The 20,396-nt window shown below is 43.7% G+C and overlaps 2 non-coding genes across 2 annotated transcripts; both read left to right on the plus strand.

The window, feature by feature from the left end:
• The first annotated feature begins 2,831 nt into the window (after positions 1 to 2,831).
• Positions 2,832 to 2,914, plus strand: trnal-uag (transfer RNA leucine (anticodon UAG)). The gene has a single exon. It is a non-coding gene; the product is annotated as a tRNA-Leu (tRNA).
• Positions 2,915 to 6,482: 3,568 nt separating this feature from the next.
• On the plus strand, positions 6,483 to 6,555 carry trnav-cac (transfer RNA valine (anticodon CAC)). Its single transcript has one exon. It is a non-coding gene; the product is annotated as a tRNA-Val (tRNA).
• The last annotated feature ends 13,841 nt before the right edge of the window (positions 6,556 to 20,396 follow it).

The following is a 20,396-nucleotide window of genomic DNA, read 5'->3' on the forward strand; positions in this document are numbered from 1 at the left end:
GCGATTGGTGCACACGGACACCCAGGTCTCATTGCAGTTCCCCTTTTCCCAATCTATTGACATTCTGATAATAAGCTGTCTTCCTGTTTTAGCCACCAAAGTTGATAACCTCACATTTATCCACATTATACTGCATCTGCCATGCTTCTGCTAAATCACCTAACCTGTCCATATCATACTGGAGTTTCTCTGCATCCTCCTCACAGCACACATGCCCACCCAGCTTTCTGTCGTCTGCAAACTTGGAGTTATTACATCTAGTTCAACCCTCTAGATCATTAATATATATTGTGAGTAGCTGGAGTCCTAGCACTTATCCCTGCCCTACCCCACTAGTAACTGCCTGCCACTTGGAAAAAGACACGTTTAGACATACACTTTGCTTCCTGTCTGCCAACCAGTTCTCGATCCAAGTCAGTACCTTACCCCCGATCCCATGTGATTTAACTTTGCACGACAATCTCTTATGTGGGACCTTATCGAAAGCCTTCTGAAAGTCCAAATACACCACATCCACTGGTTCTCCCTTATCTATTCTACCAGTTACATCCTCAAAAAATTTTAACATTTCCATCTGACCTGGTACTGAAAGTGGAGACGGTTCCACAGTGTAGCAGTTATCACGTTTGCAGAATTATTTTGTTGGAACTTGCACCTTCTGCTTGTCCAGGGGCGAGATTGCTCTCCTGTATGAGGAAATAACAACTAAGAACAACATAATTAGGAGCTGGAGTAGCCCATATATTGTGTAAAATGAGATATGGGTAACAGTTAACAGTTAACATGCAAAGCACAAAACCTGCTGACAAGGGTGGTGCTGTTGCTGTTTGGCGAACCGACCTCTACCTCGCGGAAGCTGTACGCCAACTCTCCAACACCTCCTCCTACCTCCGCCTGGGCCATGACCCCACTACCGAATATCAAGTCACCATTTGCAAGACTGTCACTGACCTCGTATGAGAAGAGATTGAGTAAACTAGGCCTGCAATCTCTTGAATTCGGAAGAATGAGAGGGGATCTCATTAAGCATGCACAATTATTACAGGGTTTGATCGGTTGGATGCTGGGAGAATGTTTCCCTTGGCTGGGGAGTCTAGAACCAGGGGCCACAGCCTCAGGATAAAGTTAGGCCATTCAGGACTGAGAAGAGAAGAAATTTCTTCACACAGAGGGTGGTTTTTTTTGGAATTCTCTACCCCAGAGGGCTGTGGAGGCTCAGTCATTGGGTATGTTCAAAACAGAAGTCGGTAGCTTTCTGACTGGTAAGGGCATCAAGGGATATGGCGATAGGGCTGGTGAATGGAATTGAGGCAGGAGATCAGCAATGATCTCATAGAATCCCCGACACTTGCTTAAAAATCTGTTCCATTAACTCTTTTTTCCAGTTCTGACGAAAGGTTATCGACCTGAAACGTTAACTCTGTTTCTCTCTTCGCAGAAGCTGCCTGGCCTGCTGAGTATCTCCAGAATTTTCTGTTTCAATTCAGATTTCCAGCATCTGCAGCAGTTTCTCAGTTCGCATTTCTTTCATTGTGCAAAACAAGGTTATCGTTCAATTAATGACGCTTTGAAAGCAACATAAAAGTTTAACAAAATAAATAGCGCCTAATGTGGGGCTCTAACCCACGAACCAGACATTAAGAGTGTCAAGCTCTACCGACTGAGCTAGCCGGGACGGTTGAAACTGAATTTCATTGTCGCTGATTGCAGTCAGTTACCTGGTGGCTCCGGCCCGGTCACAACAGCATGTCTGAGCCGCGTTTCTGCAAACTACGAAACAAGTTCTCCAGAAGCCCAAGGCGTGTAAGGAACTCAAGCAGCAAAATCCCTTTCATTAACCACAGGGGTTCAGGCAATTTTCTGATCGCAAAGCGCAATAGTCCTTGTCAATATCTCTTGTCTATTTCCCGGAGATTCCCGATTCTGTCTTTCTCTCTGGCTCTGTTTATTGTGTCTGTGGCCACCTGCGGGTTGATTTTGAAGGAATACCTGTGTTTGTGTCTGCTTGTTACGTTAAACAAATGAGGGCATCAGGCGCTTCTGTGCATGACACTGAGGAATCAGGAGAAGGCAGGAGGAATGAAACAGTGTTTGTGGAACGTGTGTATATAAAAACAGGGCAGTTTAAAATGTAGGAGCTCGTAGCGCAACGGTAGCGCGTCTGACTCCGAATTAGAAGGCTGCGTTTTCAAATCACGTCGGGGTCAATGTTTTTCCGGGTAATTTCAGAATTATTGTTTTCTTTGCCGTTTCACAATAACCAGACACTTGCTCCAAAGACTGTCTCACTCTTTCCCCAGTGTCAGGGAGAGAAGCGCCACAATTCCTCATTTATTTAATGTGACAAGACATTCGCTCAAAATCAACCTGCAGGTGGTCACACAGAATAAACAGAGCCAGAGAGACAGGCAGAATCGGGAAACACCGGCAAATACACGAGAGATATTGACAAGGTGAGAAAGCGCTTTGCGATCAAAAAATTGCCTGAATCCCTGTGGTTAATGAAAGGGCTTTTGATGCTTGATTTCCTTACACACCTTGGAATTCAGATGAACCTGGTTCATGGTTTGCAGAACAATTTAAACCCCTGGGTTAAATCCATTAATTATTCGCTTTTCCCCAGCTCCAGAGCTCAGATTGTTACTGCCCATCCCTGGAGCTGCAAGGTACGAGGGACCCAGCACAAACCTCCACAAACACCGAGCACAAGCTCAAGAAAACCACGGGGGAGATGATATCCCGGTCACTGAGCCTTCATCAGCATTGAACAAGCACCCGGACGGAAACGTTCTTCATCCGGAAGTGATGAGTTGCAGAAATTAACGGAACAAGTCAGGGTGGCCGAGCGGTCTAAGGCGCTGCGTTTAGATCGCAGTCTCCTTTGGAGGCGTGGGTTCGAATCCCACTTCTGACAGTCTTTACTTTTAATTACCAAGCGGAACTCATTTATTTTCACACCACTGTAAAGACATTGGGACATCGCTTTAAAGTAGGATTCAGCAGTTCACCTGCTCCATTCACATAGAAACATAGAAGATAGGAGCAGGAGTAGGCCATTCGGCCCCTCGAGACTGCTCCGCCATTTGATGAGATCATGGCTGATCATCCACATTCAGTACCCTGTCCCTGCTTTCTCCCATTATCCCTTTTTGTCTTTTGTCTTAAGAAATATATATAACTCCTTCTTGAATATTTTTAATGAATTGGCCTCAACGGCCTTCTGTGTTACAGAATTCAACAGGTTCACCACTCTCTGGGTGAAGAAATTCCTCCTCATCTCAGCCATAAGTGGCTTACCCCTTATCCTTAGACTGTGACCGCTGGTTCTGGATTCCCGCACCATCGGGATCATTCTTCCTGCATCTAGTGTGTCTAGTCTGTTAGAATTTTGTAAGATTCAATGAGATCCCCTCTCGTTCTTCTAAAATCTAGCGAATTTAAGCCTAATCATCTCAATCTGTCTTCATACGTCATTCCTGCCATCCCATGTATCAGTCTGGTGAATCTTCGCTGCACTCCCTCCATGGCAAGAACATCCTTCCTCAGATAAGGTGACCAAAGCTGCACACAGTACTCAAGGTATGGCCTCAGCAAGGCCTTGTACAACTGCAGCAAGACATCCTTGCTCCTGTACTCGAAACCTCTCACTATAAAGGCCAACATTTGCCTTCTTAACCACCTGCTGCACCTGCATGCTTACCTTCAGCGATTGTTGCACACGGACACCCAGGTCTCATTGCAGTTCCCCTTTTCCCAATCTATTGACATTCTGATAATAAGCTGTCTTCCTGTTTTTGCCACCAAAGTTGATAACCTCACATTTATCCACATTATACTGCATCTGCCATGCTTCTGCTAAATCACCTAACCTGTCCATATCATACTGGAGTTTCTCTGCATCCTCCTCACAGCACACATGCCCATCCAGCTTTGTGTCGTCTGCAAACTTGGACTTATTACATCTAGTTCAACCTTCTAGATCATTAATATATATTGTGAGTAGCTGGGGTCCTAGCACTTATCCCTGCCCTACCCCACTAGTAACTGCCTGCCACTTGGAAAAAGACCCGTTTAGACATATTCTTTGCTTCCTGTCTGCCAACCAGTTCTCTATCCAAGTCAGTACCTTACCCCCGATCCCATGTGCTTTAACTTTGCACGCCAATCTCTTATGTGGGACCTTATCGAAAGCCTTCTGAAAGTCCAAATACACCACATCCACTGGTTCTCCCTTATCTATTCTACCAGTTACATCCTCAAAAAATTTTAACATTTCCATCTGACCTGGTACTGAAAGTGGAGACGATTCCACAGTGTAGCAGTTATCACGTTTGCAGAATCATTTTGTTGGAACTTGCTCCTTCTGCTTGTCCAGGGGCGAGATTGCTCTCCTGTGTGAGGAAATAACAACTAAGAACAAAAGAATTAGGAGCTGGAGTAGCCCATATATTGTGTAAAATGAGATATGGGTAACAGTTAACAGTTAACAAGTAAAGCACAAAACCTGCTGACAAGGGTGGTGCTGTTGCCGGTTGGCGAACCGACCTCGACCTAACGGAAGCTGTACGCCAACTCTCCAACACCTCCTCCTACCTGCGCCTGGACCATGACCCCACTACCGAATATCAAGTCACCATTTGCAAGACTGTCACTGACCTCGTATGAGAAGAGATTGAGTAAACTAGGCCTGCAATCTCTTGAATTTGGAAGAATGAGAGGGGATCTCGTTAAGCATGCAAAATTATTACAGGGTTTGATCGGTTGGATGCTGGGAGAATGTTTCCCTTGGCTGGGGAGTCTAGAACCAGGGGCCACAGCCTCAGGAGAAAGGTTAGGCCATTCAGGACTGAGAGATGAAGAAATTTCTTCACACAGAGGGTGGTGAATCTTTGGAATTCTCTCCCCCAGAGGACTGTCGAGGCTCAGTCATTGGTTATGTTCAAAACAGAAGTCGGTAGATTTCTGACTGGTAAGGGCATCAAGGGATATGGCGATAGGACCGGTGAATGGAATTGAGGCAGGAGATCAGCCATGATCTGATAGAATCCCCTACACTTGCTTAAAAATCTGTTGCATTACCTCTTTTTTCCAGTTCTGACGAAAGGTTATCGACCTGAAACGTTAACTCTGTTTCTCTCTTCGCAGAAGCTGCCTGACCTGCTGAGTATCTCCAGCATTTTCTGTTTCAATTCAGATTTCCAGCATCTGCAGGATTTTCTCAGTTCGCATTTCTTTCATTGTGCGAAACAAGGTTATCGCTCAATTAATGACGCTTTGAAAGCAACATAAAAGTTTAACAAAAAAAATACCGCCTAATGTGGGGCTCGAACCCACGACGCAGAAATCTAAGAGTCTTATGCTTTACAGACTGATCTAGCCAGGCCCGTTGAAACTATCTTTCATTGTCGCTGATTGCAGTCAGGTACCTGCTGGCTCCGGCCCGGTCGCAACAGCATGTCTGAGCCACGTTTCTGCAAACTACGAAACAAGTTCTCCAGAAGCCCAAGGCGTTTTAGGAACTCAAGCAGCAAAATCTCTTTCATTAACCACAGGGGTTCAGGCAATTTTCTGATCGCAAAGCGCTTTAGCCCTTGTCAATATCTCTTGTCTCTTTCCCGGAGATTCCCGATTCTGTCTTTCTCTCTGGCTCTGTTTATTCTGTCTGTGGCCACCTGCGGGTTGATTTTGAAGAAATACCTGTGTTTGTGTCTGCTTGTTACGTTAAACAAATGAGGGCATCAGGCGCTTCTGTGAATGACACTGAGGAATCAGGAGAAGGCAGGAGGAATGAAACAGTGTTTGTGGAACGTGTGTATATGAAAACAGCGCGTTTTATATTGTAGGATCTCGTGGTGCAACGGTAGTTCGTCTGACTGCAGATCAGAGGGCTGCGTGTTCAAATCACGTCGGGGTCACTGTTCTTTCGGGTAATTCCAAAATTATTCGTTCCTTTGCCGTTTCACAATAACCAGACATTTGCTCCAAAGACTGTCTCACTCTTTCCCCAGTGTCAGGGAGAGAGGCGCCACAATTCCTCATTTATTTAATGTGACAAGACACAAGCACAGGTATTCGCTCAAAATCAACCTGCAGGTGGTCACACAGAATAAACAGAGCCAGAGAGACAGGCAGAATCGGGAAACACCGGCAAATAGACGAGAGATATTGACAAGGTGAGAAAGCGCTTTGCGATCAGAAAATTGCCTGAATCCCTGTGGTTAATGAAAGGGGTTTTGATGCTTGATTTCCTTACACACCTTGGAATTCAGGTGAACCTGGTTCATGGTTTGCAGAGCAATTTAAACTCCTGGGTTAAAACAGAGGGAAGGAAATTCGGCAGTTTAATGAGTTTGAAAGGAACATTTTTGACTTGTGCAGTTCGGTCAGAGAAATACCAGTGAAAGGAATTCATTGCAGAAACAGCGATTCTGTAGTGTCCCTTTTGTCTGAACAGTGCTTTCTCGATGATTAATTAAGCAGAGGTTTCCGTAATGTAGCGGTTATCACGTTAGCTTCACACGCGAAAGGTTCCCGGTTCGAGCCCGGGCGGAAACATTATTTTTCTGTGAAATAAATTTAACAGCTTTCTTGTGTCAGAAGCAACGAACAATTTAAAGCAGACTCCTAAAATACACAGTGTGTAAATTCTGATAGGGTATAAATCTTCGTCAATGAATAAACTTTCACAAATTATTAAAGTTAAATTACTCAACTTTCGACTGTCCCTTACTGTGAGCATTTCTTCCATTCTCCAAAACAACGCTTTCGGTTAATGAATGTTGATTACAACAATTAAACCACTAAACTACGACAACACACATTAAAGAGTTGATCACAATTGCTGATATTTCTTATCTTTTTTCTGGTGTTTTTTCAGCTCTTGTTCCTTTTCAGCTCCTGACTGCGGATATTCCTCTGATTAAACTTGCTTTCTCCCCATACACCTGGATCCCTTTAGCCTGAAGAAATATATCCAACTCCTTCTTGAATATATTTAATGAATTGGCTTCTACTGCCTTCTGTGGTAGAGAATTCGACAGGTTCACCACTCTCTGAGTGAAGATATTCCTCCTCATGTCTGTCCTAAATGGCCTACCCCTTATCCTTAGACTGTGACCCCTGGTTCTGGAGTCCCCGACCATCAGGAACATCCTTCCTGCATCTAGTCTTTCCAGTGCTGTCAGAATTTTATAAGTTTCAATGAGATCCCCTCTCATTCTTCTAAACTCCAGCGAGTACGAGCCCAATCCTCCCAATCTCTCCTCATATGGCATTCCTGCCATCCCAGGTATCAGCCTGGTCAATATTCGCTGAACTCCTTCCATGGCAAGAACATCCTTCCTCAGATAAGGCGACCAAAACTGCACACAATACTCAAGATGTGGTCTCACCAAAGCCCTGTACAACTGCAGCAAGGCATCCTTGCTCCTGTACTCGAATTCTCTCGCTACGAAAGCCAACATACCATTTGCCTTCTTAACCGCCTGCTGCACCTGCATGCTTACCTTCAGCGACTGGTGCACAAGCACACCCAGGCTTGCGAACCGTGTGTGCCCCTGGGATCCATGGGCCTTTATGCAGGCGTATGCCAGCAGGCCCAGGGCAGCAAGAGTCCGAAGCTCTGGAGACACCAGGTAAGTCGTATTGGTTTTTTGATTCAGAGGCGTTAGCCAGCGGCGAGTTTCCGATCGCATTTTCCAGGCCGATTGTATTTCAGGAGTCTGGTTTAAAATGCTCGTTGCTTATGTCACCAGGAATCTGGGGCAACTTTTGTTTAATTTAATGGGACCAGTTATTGCACGGGATATAATTTTCTGGAACACATAATTTCTGCAGTTGTGGCCGAGCCAGTGTTTTATAAAGGTTCGTCATAACTTCCTTGCTTTTGTACTCTGCGCCTTTATTTATAAAGCCCCGGATACTGTAAGCTTTTTAAACTGGTTTCTCAACCTGTCCTGCCACATTGAACGTTTTGTGTACATACACCCCCAGGTATCTCTGTTCCTGCAACCACTTTGGAATTGTATCCTTTAGTTTATATTGCCTCTCCTCATTCTTCCGACCAAAATGTATCAATTCGCACTTTTCTGTTTTTAACTTCATCTGCCACATGTCCGCCCGTTCCACCAGCCGATCCATGTCCTCTTGAAGTCTATCACTATACTCCTCACTGCTCACTATACTTCCAAGTTTTGTATCATCTGCAAATTATGAAATTGTGCCCTGGACACCTAACTCCAAAGGATTAATATATGTCAAGAAGTGCCGTGGTCCTAGTACCGACCCCTGGGGAACACCACTGTGTACCTTCCTCCATTCAGAGAAACAACAGTTTAGCACTACTCTCTGTTTCCTGTCACTTCGCCAATTTGACATCCATGCTGCCACTGTCCCTTTTATTCCATGGGCTTCAGATTTGCTGGCAAGCCTGTTACGTGGCACTTTATCAAATTCCTTTTGGAAGTCCATGTCCACCACATCAACTGCATTTCCCTCATCAACCCTCTCTTTCACCTCATCAAAAAATGCAATCAAGTTGGGAAAAGACGATTTGCGTTTATCGAATCCGAGCAGACTTTCCTTAATTAATCCACACTTGTCCAAGTGACTGGTCATTTTGTGCAGGGTTACCCTTTCTAAAAGCTTCCTCACTACCGACGTTAAGCTGACTGGCGTGTAGTTGCTGGGTTGAACCTTGTACACTTTTTTCAATAAGGGTGTAACATTTGCGATTCTTCAGACGTCTGGCACCACCCCATATCCAATGAGTATTGGAAGATTATGGTCAGCACCTCCGTAATTCCCACCTTTACTCCCCTCAGCATCCTAGGATGCATTTCAACTGGTCCTGGTACAGCCAGCTTTCTAGTACCTCCTCTTTATCAATTTTTATCCCATCCAATATTCAACACAGCTCATTAACTGTAGCAGTGGGCCCGGGCGGCGCTTCAGTAGACAGTTCGAATAGACAAAGTCACTGTCTCAGTCTTAAGTGCTCTGCTCATCAAGAACAACCACACAAACAAAATGGTTTTACAATGCTTACCTCTTATCTCCAGTCAAATTTATCAGTTCGCTAGATTGGTATGATTCTTGCTTCGGGGTTATTGGTTGAAACTTGCGAGGGATCCCGGACGAGCCCTTATTTTGCCCGCGAATTATGAACTTGCTGTTGGAACTTTTGCAAAAAAAAACACTGGCTTTGATACACAGCTTTTCACGAACTCAGGACGTCCCAAAGCGCTTTAAGCCCATTGAAGTCCCTTTGAAGTGTTGTAATGTGGGGAAAGATGTGCCCAAATGACCCCCACATGAATCTCAACTCTTTGGGAAGGAGTTCGGTGCAAAGTCTCAGGCGTCTCAATGATGTGGACTTTCTTTGAATGAGTTCTGCTTGTAACTGCACTCGGGCTTGAAACATCTCCCGGGCTTCCATCTCACGGGAGCAGTGTGTGGTTGCTGTGCAGCGGTTAGCATGTCGGTGACGAGCTTGGGGTTGAGACGCGTCGCTTTCAATCTATGAAATTTCACCAAGGCCCAGAGAAAAGAAATGCTGAATGGAACAGTCCCTGTGAGCGATGGATTGAAGGGGACGGCGCTCCGAGCACAGCTGGAGAACGCGCAGTGCAGCAAAATTGTTCGCAGCATTAAATGTCAGATTTATTAATCCCGCAATAATTAGGCATGTAATTAACAACAGCTCTTAAACAAATCTTTGCGAATTTTAGCCGAGGAACTCCAACACGTTATAGTTCCGAGTTCGATATACAAGTTAATCAAACCTTTATCGAATTCTAAAGTATCTGTTCCAAACATTTGATATCTTTTCCTTACCTCTACTACGTGACAATTTGCACGTTTAATAGTGTAACCTAACACAACTGCCCACCTTCTGATGGAAGGTTTTCGACCGGAAACATTAAATCTGCTTCTCTCTCCACAGCTGCTGCCTGACCTGTTGAGTGTTTCCAGCACTTTCTATTTTTATTACCCGACCTTGTTACCAGAGTATCACTTCCCTTATCTCCTTACCACACTCCTTTCTTACATGTAGCATTGTCCAACAAACAGGCTCCATTCGCACAACGGGATGTTCTGCTTCAGACATTCATTGGAACTATAAGGGGAACCAGTGGAGGCAGTATATTAGGATTTCCAAAAGACATTCGATAAGGAAACACGTTAAAGCTTGTTACACAAGATAAGGGCTCATGGGACTGGAGATAATGTATTAGCAAGAATAGAGGATTGGTTAACGGACAGAAAATAGAGAGCAGGATTTATCGGGTGATTTTCAGATTGGCAGGCTATAACTAGTGGTGTGCCGCAAGGATCAAGTGTGCATGCTTCAGCTATTTACAGTCTATATTACTGACTTAGATGAAGGGGCAGGGTGTAATGTATCCAAGTTTTCTGATGATCCAAAGCTAGGTGGGAAAGTAAGCTGTGAGGAGGACACAAAGAGCCTACAATGGGATAGAGACAGATTAAGTGAGTGGGCGGGCAATAAGGTGGCAGATGGAATATAATGTCGGAAATGTGAGGTTATTCACTTTGGTCGGAAGAATAGACAAACAGAATATTTTTAAATAGTAAAGCTATTAATTCTTTCGTTCTACAAATGAAAGTTATGGGGTAAGTAATGGTAATTTATACAATTCTAATTTTTTCAAATCAGCTGAATGTAGTCAATTTCATCAGATTGTGATTTAAAATCTGTTATAAAAGTCACTTTCCTGACCAGTATTCAAAACCGTGTGGCGGAGGTGAAAGGACTGGTTTTCTGAATCATTTGAAGGTGATCGCTATGAATCACGCAGCATAGGTTTAAAATCACAGCTACTATTTGTTTCGGTGTAGAAGAAGGGGATTGAATATGACAATAAAATCACCATGCAACGCCCGCGGTGAGAAGGAGGTCGAGCCAACATAAAATCCCATGGTGATCATTTTCAGATTCAATGCAGTCAGCCATTAAATAAAGTGAAATAATTTTACAGTGAAAAGATTTGGAAGTATTACTCGTATCTATGCCTTTAATTAAAGTTTGTGGCGTCTGACTCCCGTTCATGTCTCTGAATAAGAAAGAGAGGCTTGACGTTGACCAGACTGCACTGTGCCTGATGTTTATGAACTCATCCTTTATATTGAGCGGTTTCGCATTCTTTGATTGGCGTCAGGTTTAGCTCAGCGGTAACTTCGCAATCTCAATTTAATTGTATGCTCGACCTCTTTCTCACCGCGGGCGTTGCATGGTGATTTTATTGTCATATTCAATCCCCTTCTTCTACACCGAAACAAATTGTAGCCGTGATTTTAAACCTATGCTGCTCATAGCGATCACCTTTAAATGATTCAGAAAACCAGGCCTTTCACCTCCGCCACACGGTTTCGATTCCTGGTCAGGAAAGTGACATTTATAACACAGATTTTAAATCACAACCTGATGAAATTGACTACATTCAGCTGATTTGAAAAAATTAGAATTGTATAAATTACCATTACTTACCCCATAACTTTCATTTGCAGAACGAAAGAATTAATAGCTTTGCACCATTTAAAAATATTCTGTTTGTCTATTCTTCCTACCAAAGTGAATAACCTCACATTTCCCTACATTATATTCCATCTGCCATCAATGGTCTCATTCTGTGCCGTTATGACTCCTCTCTGCCCCACACAACAGTGAGAGGGAAATAGAAGGAGAGCACGATTGCAACGAGGAACAGGTGCAGGAAGTTTTTATACAGTTATTCATATGCCAGTAAATGTTTTAAAATTATTTCACTTGAACTTTTCCAGTTCAACTTTTCCAAGGAGCATTTCAAGGAGCTGGGAAGAAGTTAAAAAATTGGGTTTGTTAAAAAAAAAAGCCTCTCCGTCGGGGAATTGAACCCCGGTCTCCCGCGTGATAGGCGGGGATACTCACCACTATACTGACGAGGAACTGAGCGCTGCCGTGTTTACTCAGCACTAGAATGGACCTGTGAACAGAGTGAGAAAGGGACAGAAGAGACAGACAGACAGAGAGAGAGACAGGGACAAAGAGAGAGGCAGAGACAAAGAGAGAGAGACAGATAGAGACTAAGAAAGAGAGCCACGCACAAAGAGCGAGTGGTCCCAGGGATGAGTTGACTTCAATATAATTGCAAAATACTGCGGATGCTGGATATCTGAAATAACAACAGAAAATACTGGAAATACTCAGCAGGCCAGGCAGCATCCGTGGTGAGAGAAACAGAGTTAACGTTTCAGGTCTGGGACCCTTCATCAGAACTGGAAAAAGTTGGAGATGTAACAGATATTAAGCAGGTGCAGAGACAGGGGGGCGGAGTTAGGAGGGGAGGAAGAAATAGAAAGAACATCCTGTACTTTTGTAAGAGGCAGGAAAGTTAAAATGTTGCAAATGGGAATGGCAAAAATCATACTGCATGAAAAATGGGGGCAGGGATAATTATGTGAAATTGTTGAACTCAATGTTGATTCCAGCAGGCTGCAAAGTGCCCAATCGAAAGATGAGGTGCTGTTCCTCGAGCTTACGTTGAGCTCCATTGGAACAATGCAATAGCCCGAGGACAGAGAGATCAGAGTGGGAGTGAAGCGGTGAATTAAAGTGACAGGCGACCAGAAGCTCAGGGTCACCCGTACGGACTGAGCGGGCATGTTCTGCAAAGCAGTCGCCCAATCTGTGTTTGGTCTCCTCAATGTCGAGGAGACCGTATCGTGAGCAGCGAATACAATATATTAAATTGCAAGAAGTACAAGTAAATCGCTGCTTCAGTTATTTTGTGAGACTGAGAAGCTGGAATTGTTATCTGCAGAAGGTGAAGAGGAAATTTAATTGAGGTTTTTCAATTTACAAGATGTTTTGATAAGAGTAAATAAGGAGAATCTGTTTCCAGTGGCAGGAGGGTCGGTAACTGGAGGACACCGATTGAACCTAACCGGCAAAGGTACCAGAGGGGAGATGAGTATTTTTTTTACCGCAGCCAGTTGTTGTGATCGGGAATGCACTGCCTGAAAGGGCGGTGAAGCAGACGCAATAGTAACTTTCAAAAGAGAATTGAATAAATAATTGTAAAGAGAAATTTGCAGGACTATGAGGAAAAGCAGGGGAGTGGGACTATTTGAAGAGCTCTTTCAAAGTGCCAGTGCAGACTCAATGGGCTGCATGGCCTCCTTCTGTGCCATATCAATCTATGATTCTATGAATCTATGATTTAAAATTCAAATTGAATGTTTTGAAATATAAATGTAACATTTTAAAACTTAACAAAATTTACCTAAACGAATTTTAAATGTAAGTGTATGTTTATATCACTTTTAAAATATATTTTAATATTGATTTTAACACTTACAATGGTAAAAGAAGGCCTTTCGCCTGATATTACCAGGTGTAAGTGTTTCGTGGGCATTCGCTGGGCAGTAGTTAGCCCAACTCTGTGACAGCAAAAGTGATGTTGCAGCAGATGCAGTGGATGTGTCCAAGCGAAAGCTGACAGACCACAATTTCTGGCCGTGCGGATACCTGGCACTTGTGTAGTCGTTCTGAAGGCGTACAATCGCCTATGCTGTGCATTCACTGTCGGAAGCACCGTAAAATCCGGGCCATGGTGTAAAATGAGATCTGCATAACAGTTCATCACATAGAAAGCTCAATATATGTTAGTGATGTATCTTTAGCATTTACGTCATTCTATGAACTAAGATTATCGTTTAATTAATAATAATTAAAACTATTTTCCAGGTTAGCTGCGTGTTAGAGTTGAAGCAAAATTAGTTTAATTTAATAAAAAACTGTTATAAAAATGACTTCCCTGACCGGGCATTGAACCCGGGCAGTAAGTGTGCCGAATTCTGATCGTGAGACTATTAGGGAACACTGAAGTAAAGTCACGCAATAACTGTAATTAGAATGAGTCAATCTGTCTGTATTAGATACAAATTAATTTTGCGTGTTTACAAGTAAAAGCATTTCATGACTCTGCGGCTTAGAGATCTATATACAATGTATCTGACAAAGTTTGTCATTTATTGGGGTGCATCCATCTTCATTCGAAACCGTTTTAAAGTGCTCCAGCCTCTTCTACTTCCCTCAGACCGGCTGTGCAACAGCCACAGACTCACACGGTGCACTGGCATCTTCCAGTTCTATATATGTATATAGAGAATTAATGACGAAAGGTCATCGACCTAAAGGTTACACATACATGTAAAAATACTTGAGTCAGTTGTATATTTATTTTCTTTATTTTTATAACATACTTCAGGATATTAATATATAAGTATCTGTGTTTGAAACTGTGATTCTTCTAAATGGATTTTGGGTGTATCATTGCGCTGGTGATGAATAAATGTGAATGTATCTGTGTGTTATTGATCAATGTATTTGTGTGTATCGGTGTTCCGAATAAGGTCATTTGCGTGTAATTTAAAAGTAAGACAGAAATAAATAGCCAGAACATATTTTTGAATGAGACAGATTCACCCAAATCAATGAATAAATAATACCGATACATGTAAATATTGGATAAGCAACTGAAGGAATAAAATGTGCAGGGCTATGGAGAGAGGGTGGGGAAGTGGGACTAGCTGAAGGGCTCTTGCAGAGAGCCGGCACGGGCTGGACGGGCCGAATGGCCTCTTTCTATGCTGTATCCATTCTCTGATTCTATGATGCAGATCTGTAAGTGGTGAAAGGCGACTACAGTGGCTCACCACCACCCCAGGGATGGGCAATAAATGCTGGCCTTGCCAGCGAGACCTACATCACTTGAACCAATATAAAAAACACATCTAATACAAGTTCTCATTGTTGTGAGATAACAATTAGTATGTTAATTATCCAAACACATATGAGCTGCAAAGGAACCGTGACTCCGACATAATTTGAATACGCAGCTTCCGGATCTGCAGTCAGGTGCACTACCATTGCGACATGAGGTCTAGACAGCTCCCTAATCATATTCAGGTTGATATCTATATATATATACAGGAATCATAGCTGGTCCCTTGTGGTCGACTGGAACTCATCCGGTTACGATTCTTAATCAAGGAATTCAGCGTGACAAAATATTGTATAAAGCACTGTATAAAAGTAATTCTAGTCTGTGAGATGAGTAATAATTGCTTGAATCACCGTTAATAAGCCCAGTACTTTCTGTTACAGATTTAGGTTACAGACTCTCTTTCTGGGGCACTTGTTCCGGGTTTAATATTACAAACTGGGTGACATCGCTGATCGCGTTGAGGCAGGGGGAGGCTGAGCGGCCCCAATGTGTGGGTGTGGAAGAGAACACATTAGGGGTGTGCGGGGGGAATCAGTGACATTATTTGAAAAGGGCAGCGGAGAAGAGGGACTGAGAGCATTCAGTGTGGGACAGTAGTTGTTTAAAGTGAGGCAACACATTGCCGATCAGCACAGAGGGAGGTCACTGAGTCAGGTCCCCTCTGCTGCTACTATAGAGCCGGGGGTGTCCGCAGAGAAGCGGTTGTCACGTTCGAGGTTTGGCGAACAACCAGAGGTGAATTTATCCACCTGTCAAAAGGGGCACAGCGGCTTCTCCCTTGTTCTTTAATTGCCCTTTATTTCACTTCACTGAATAGATAACTTCGAGTGAGAGAAAACTGATCCACAGTGAGAGCCATTTCATCTTTTGCTCACTTTTAAACATTGGAATCTCCGAATCGCTGAAGTTCAGAGATGTAATCCATTAATCTGCAGGGCGGCAGTCAGTATGAAATCATTTCTGTCTGGATCCGGGAGAGGAGATGGCTTCAGGCTGAAGATTGCCGATACTGGCGATAGATTTTTGTTGGGTAAGGGTATTCAAGATTACGGAACAAAAGCGGATAGATGGAGTGAAGATACAGATCAGCTCGGATCTAATTGAATGGTGCAACAGGCTCGAGGGGCTGAATGGCCTCCTCCTGTTCCTATGGAGTCACTGCAATGCAATGCACCCGAGTGCTGGAGGGTTTCCGGTGTGTAATGGTTATCGCATTCCGCTAACGCACGAAAACTCAGCGGTTCGAAAGTGGGTAGAGGCAATTTAATGCCCTTTACCCATTCAAGTTTAGTGAATATGAAAACTGGAATAATTTGCATGCTTGGTTCAGTATAAACAAAATACGCATTGACAGGCGAATTATGCCATTCAAATGGCAGCGTTACAGTGAGTGAAGTAATTCTCAATGATATTTCCCATATAGGACACAGTTTTGGTTGCGGTACTGCAAGCTGGATTTGGGGAAAGCTTGCGCTGATTTAGGGAATCTCCCACTCGCGTGTCACTATTTGACGAGCTGGGCCTTATTTTATTTAAAAATTGAGGCTGGGGACTTTCTCATTGAGAATGTGGAAAGCAGAACAACACAGATTAATAGGAAAACACAAGATCAGCGACAGGATTCAAAGTGTAGTTTCAATCGGTCTGTCTGTGTGTCTTTTCAATAAGAAACAAAGAATGCGCCTCACTAAAAATGTCCCCAGCCTGTTATGATTCAGGAAACTGCACAGCGATATAGAGAAGAGGAAGAGAGAAGCGAAAAATACTGCTCCACGGAGAACTAATGCCGGGACTCCTCTGCTGCGCCTGGGGCGGCCTCCTGCAGCCCGGATACATTAACATCCTAACAGCTCATTAACTGTAGGAGTGGGACCGGGCGGCGCTTCAGAAGACGTGTCGAAAAGGCAATCTCACTGTCTCGGTCTCCAGTGCTCTGCTCATCAAGAATAGCCACACACACAAAATGGTTTTACAACGGTTAGCTCTTCACCTGGCTAGGTTTGAACCGGCGTTCTCGGCATCCGATTTTCGCTTCGGTATTTGATTAAATTTCCGAGAAGCCCACGGTTCAAATCCCAAAGGAGCGCTCGTGTCGCCGGCCACTATTCAACTTGCAGTTGAATCTTTTGCAATCACCATTAAATAACCGATTACCATAATTTACAGAATGCAACAAAGGCGAAACACACTTCAATAACGCATTTTGCCCTTTGTAAGTAATGAACTGTTAACCACATCTAATTTTACACATTGTATCTTTGGAACCTCGTTTAAAATTGCACTGCTTATGAAAGCAGAAAAATGGGTCAACTTTCGATAAAATTTAACAGGACTGGTCACTGCACAGAATAAAATACTGGCTATTGTAATGTTCCCGCCCGCCTTGGGTGGCACGCGGGACTTTTCGCATGTAAAGCGAATGTGATAGCCACTACACTACGGAAAACTTTGCATTGCTACTCACAGCTAATATAATCAGTAGTGAACAAACTATCCCACGGTGATCATTTTCAGATTCAAAGCAGTCAGCATTTACATCAAGTGAAAGAATTTATCAGTGAAACGATTTGGAAGTAAGTGTTACTCGTATTTGTGTCTTTAATTAAAGTTTGTGGCGTCTGACTCTCGTTCATGTCTCTGAATAAGAAAGGAGGGGCTTGACTTTGACCAGACTGCACTGTGCCTGATGTTTGTGAGCTCATCCTTTATATTGAGTGACGCTATTTTAGGTGAGCCAATCAGCACAGATGGAGTTCCCTGGTCCGTTCCCCTCTGTTGATTGGACAAGGCTACATGGCAGGAAGGAGTGTGGTTTGGAGAAAAGGGAATTGATACTCTGGTTACAAGTTTCGGTTTTATAAAGAGAAAATGATGGACGAACTCAGCAGGTCAAACAGCGTCTGTAGAGAGAGAAACAGAGTTAACATTTCCGGTCGATGACCTTCCATCAGATGTTGGGCAGTTGTGATAGGTAACACAATTCAACGTGCAAATGATCAGGTACAAGAGGTGAGGAAAGGATGCAAAAGTGGCGTTTGGAACAGATATTTTAGAAACCGATCAATGTTGGATTAACTTGTATATCGAAATCGGAACCATAACGTATTTGAGTTCTCCGGTTAAAATTCGCAAGGATTTGTCTAAATGCTGTTGTTAATTATATGTCTAATTATTGCATGATTAATAACTCTGACATTTAATGTTGCGAACCCTTTTACTGCACTGCGCGTTCTCCAGCTGTGCTTGGAGCGCCGTCCACTTCAGTCCATCGCTCACAGGGACAGTTCCATTCAGCGTTTCAATTCTCTGGCCCTTGGTGAAATGTCATAGATTGAAAGCGACGTGTCTCACCCCAAGCTGGTCACCGACTCGCGAACCGCTGCACAGTGACCACACTCTGCTGCCGTAAGATGGATGCCCAGGAGCTGTTTCAAGCTCGAGTGCAGCTACAAGCAGAACTCATTCAAAGAAAGTCCAAGACATTGAGGAGCCTGAGTCTTTGCACCGAACTCCTTCCCAAAGAGTTCAGATTCATGTGGGGGGCATTTCGGCTCACCTTTCCCCACATTGCAACACTTCAAAGGTACTTCAATGTTTATAAAGCGCATTGGGATGTCCTGAGTTCATGAAAAGCGCTGTGTCAATGCAAGTCATTCTTTTCAACAGTTTCATCTGCAAGTGCAAAATCCGCGGACAACAGAAGGGCATGTCGGGGATTTGAACCCTGAATATTGGCCCAGAAATTCGTGTCTCCGGCACTTCCGTTCCCCTGAACCAAAAGGTTCAGAGGTCGAACGCGTGCGCGGGAGAGTCTGCGCGTGCGCTTTGAACTTAGGTTTCTTTTGCAGGTTTTCCCGGGATCGTAAGCCTGCAGGATTTAGAAATGTCAAAAGCAGGTGTAAGCCTGCTTTTTACAAGGTAAGTGGTCAATTAATAAAAATTAAAACATTTTTTCCACAGGTTTATTATTTTTAAATACTTTAAAGCAAGGTAAGTTTATTTTTAGCCCTGTTAGAATATAAAATTATTTTTTTCAAAAATTTAAATTATTGTTTAAAATAGTTATTTAATGTAATTTATAGTTTATTTTAAAAAGTGTGATATTTTTTTAAATTATTTGAAGGTTTAATGCTATTTTGGGGCCGTAGTATTTATAAGTCTTGACAGGTCTTCCTGTCAGATTTATGAATGGGCTTTCCCTCCTCCGATTGGCTGCCCATGGCTCACGTGATCCCAGGGGACGCATCGCACTAACTGCACCCCTGCGATATGAAGCACTGCGCGCCGGCAGCTGGACCAGGCCCCGGATCGGAATTCCACGGGGCCCTACAGCTCAACTGCCGGCGCGCTAGCTAAGTGCAGGTCGGGGGCTTACACCCACGGGAAGCCCCCGACCCGAATTTCTGGGCCAATATCTCGCAAGTTTCAACCAGCGAGAATCATACCTGTCTTGTTTTGCACACTTTGTTCAAAATAATAACTTGCAGGACAATGGAGTATTGCAGTTTAAACTCTTTTATGAAGCATTAGCTCTGATCTTACTCACAGCAGTACCGTGGAGACAAGATGGAGTAAGGACCCCTAGCCTGGGTCTTCAAAACAATAGCAGTGCTTACAGATGCCTGCAGGCCAATGACAACTCAGCATGTGATCACATGTGAATATACTAGGTATTCCTTACAGATGCCTGCGGGCCAATGAAAATTCAATATGCAAATGTTACAGCCCCTTTCTTTTCAAAGAAAAATGTTATGCTTTACTTTTAAACTTTTCTTCTACATAATGTTCTCAGTAGCATCAACATATAAGTAAACTCAGCATTTAACTAACAGTGAAAACATCTCAACGTTTCAATAATGATGTACAGTTTTTTGAAAGGCAACGATCCGCCTACACCCTTTGACATTTCACAAGGCAAGGATAACTCTAGGCTTGACCTTTCGTCCCGACCTTGTGTGGTATGGAACTGAGCATGCCTCTGAATCGGTCAACAATTCAGGTTCAGGTTTAGGTTCAGGTAAGTATGATTTGTTTTGTGTATTGCTCTGTTCATCACACTCTGTTGAACTGATCCTCTCGTCGGAATGACGGTGTTGTTCCTTGGTGTTCAGGAGGTGCCTGCCATTGCGGCAGTACACCTGTCCTTCTGGGGTGCAGACGTGATACGATCCCTCAGTGTCAGCTGGCTGGATGACGACTGCTGGCTTCCAGTAGTCATGCTCCTGGATTCTGATGGATTCTCCATTTTCCAGTGGCGGCAGTAGTCTAGCTGACCTGTCATAATATTTCTTCTGGTGTTGCTGTCTCTGTACACGTTTTGCATGCACTTGCTTGCAGCTGGCGACCTCTGGCTGCAGCTGCTGGTTGGTGCATGGAAGGATTGAGCGAGGTCAGCGGCTCATCAACTGATGTGCTGGTGACTTGAATTGTCAACCGGAGTGTTGCGGTACTCAAGGAGACTGACGTAGGGGTCTCTTTTGCCCGCTTTGGCTTTGTCCATGAGTGTTTTTGCAATCTGGACAGCTTTTTCAGCAAGGCCATTACTTTGAGGGTAATGTGGCCTTGATGTGACATGTGTGAAATCCCATGCCTTGGCAAACGACTCGA

Source organism: Somniosus microcephalus, unplaced genomic scaffold (genome assembly GCF_052327205.1).
Source record: "Somniosus microcephalus isolate GS21.2 unplaced genomic scaffold, FLI_Smic_1.0 unresolved_chr4, whole genome shotgun sequence".
In the NCBI taxonomy this organism is placed as follows: domain Eukaryota; kingdom Metazoa; phylum Chordata; class Chondrichthyes; order Squaliformes; family Somniosidae; genus Somniosus; species Somniosus microcephalus.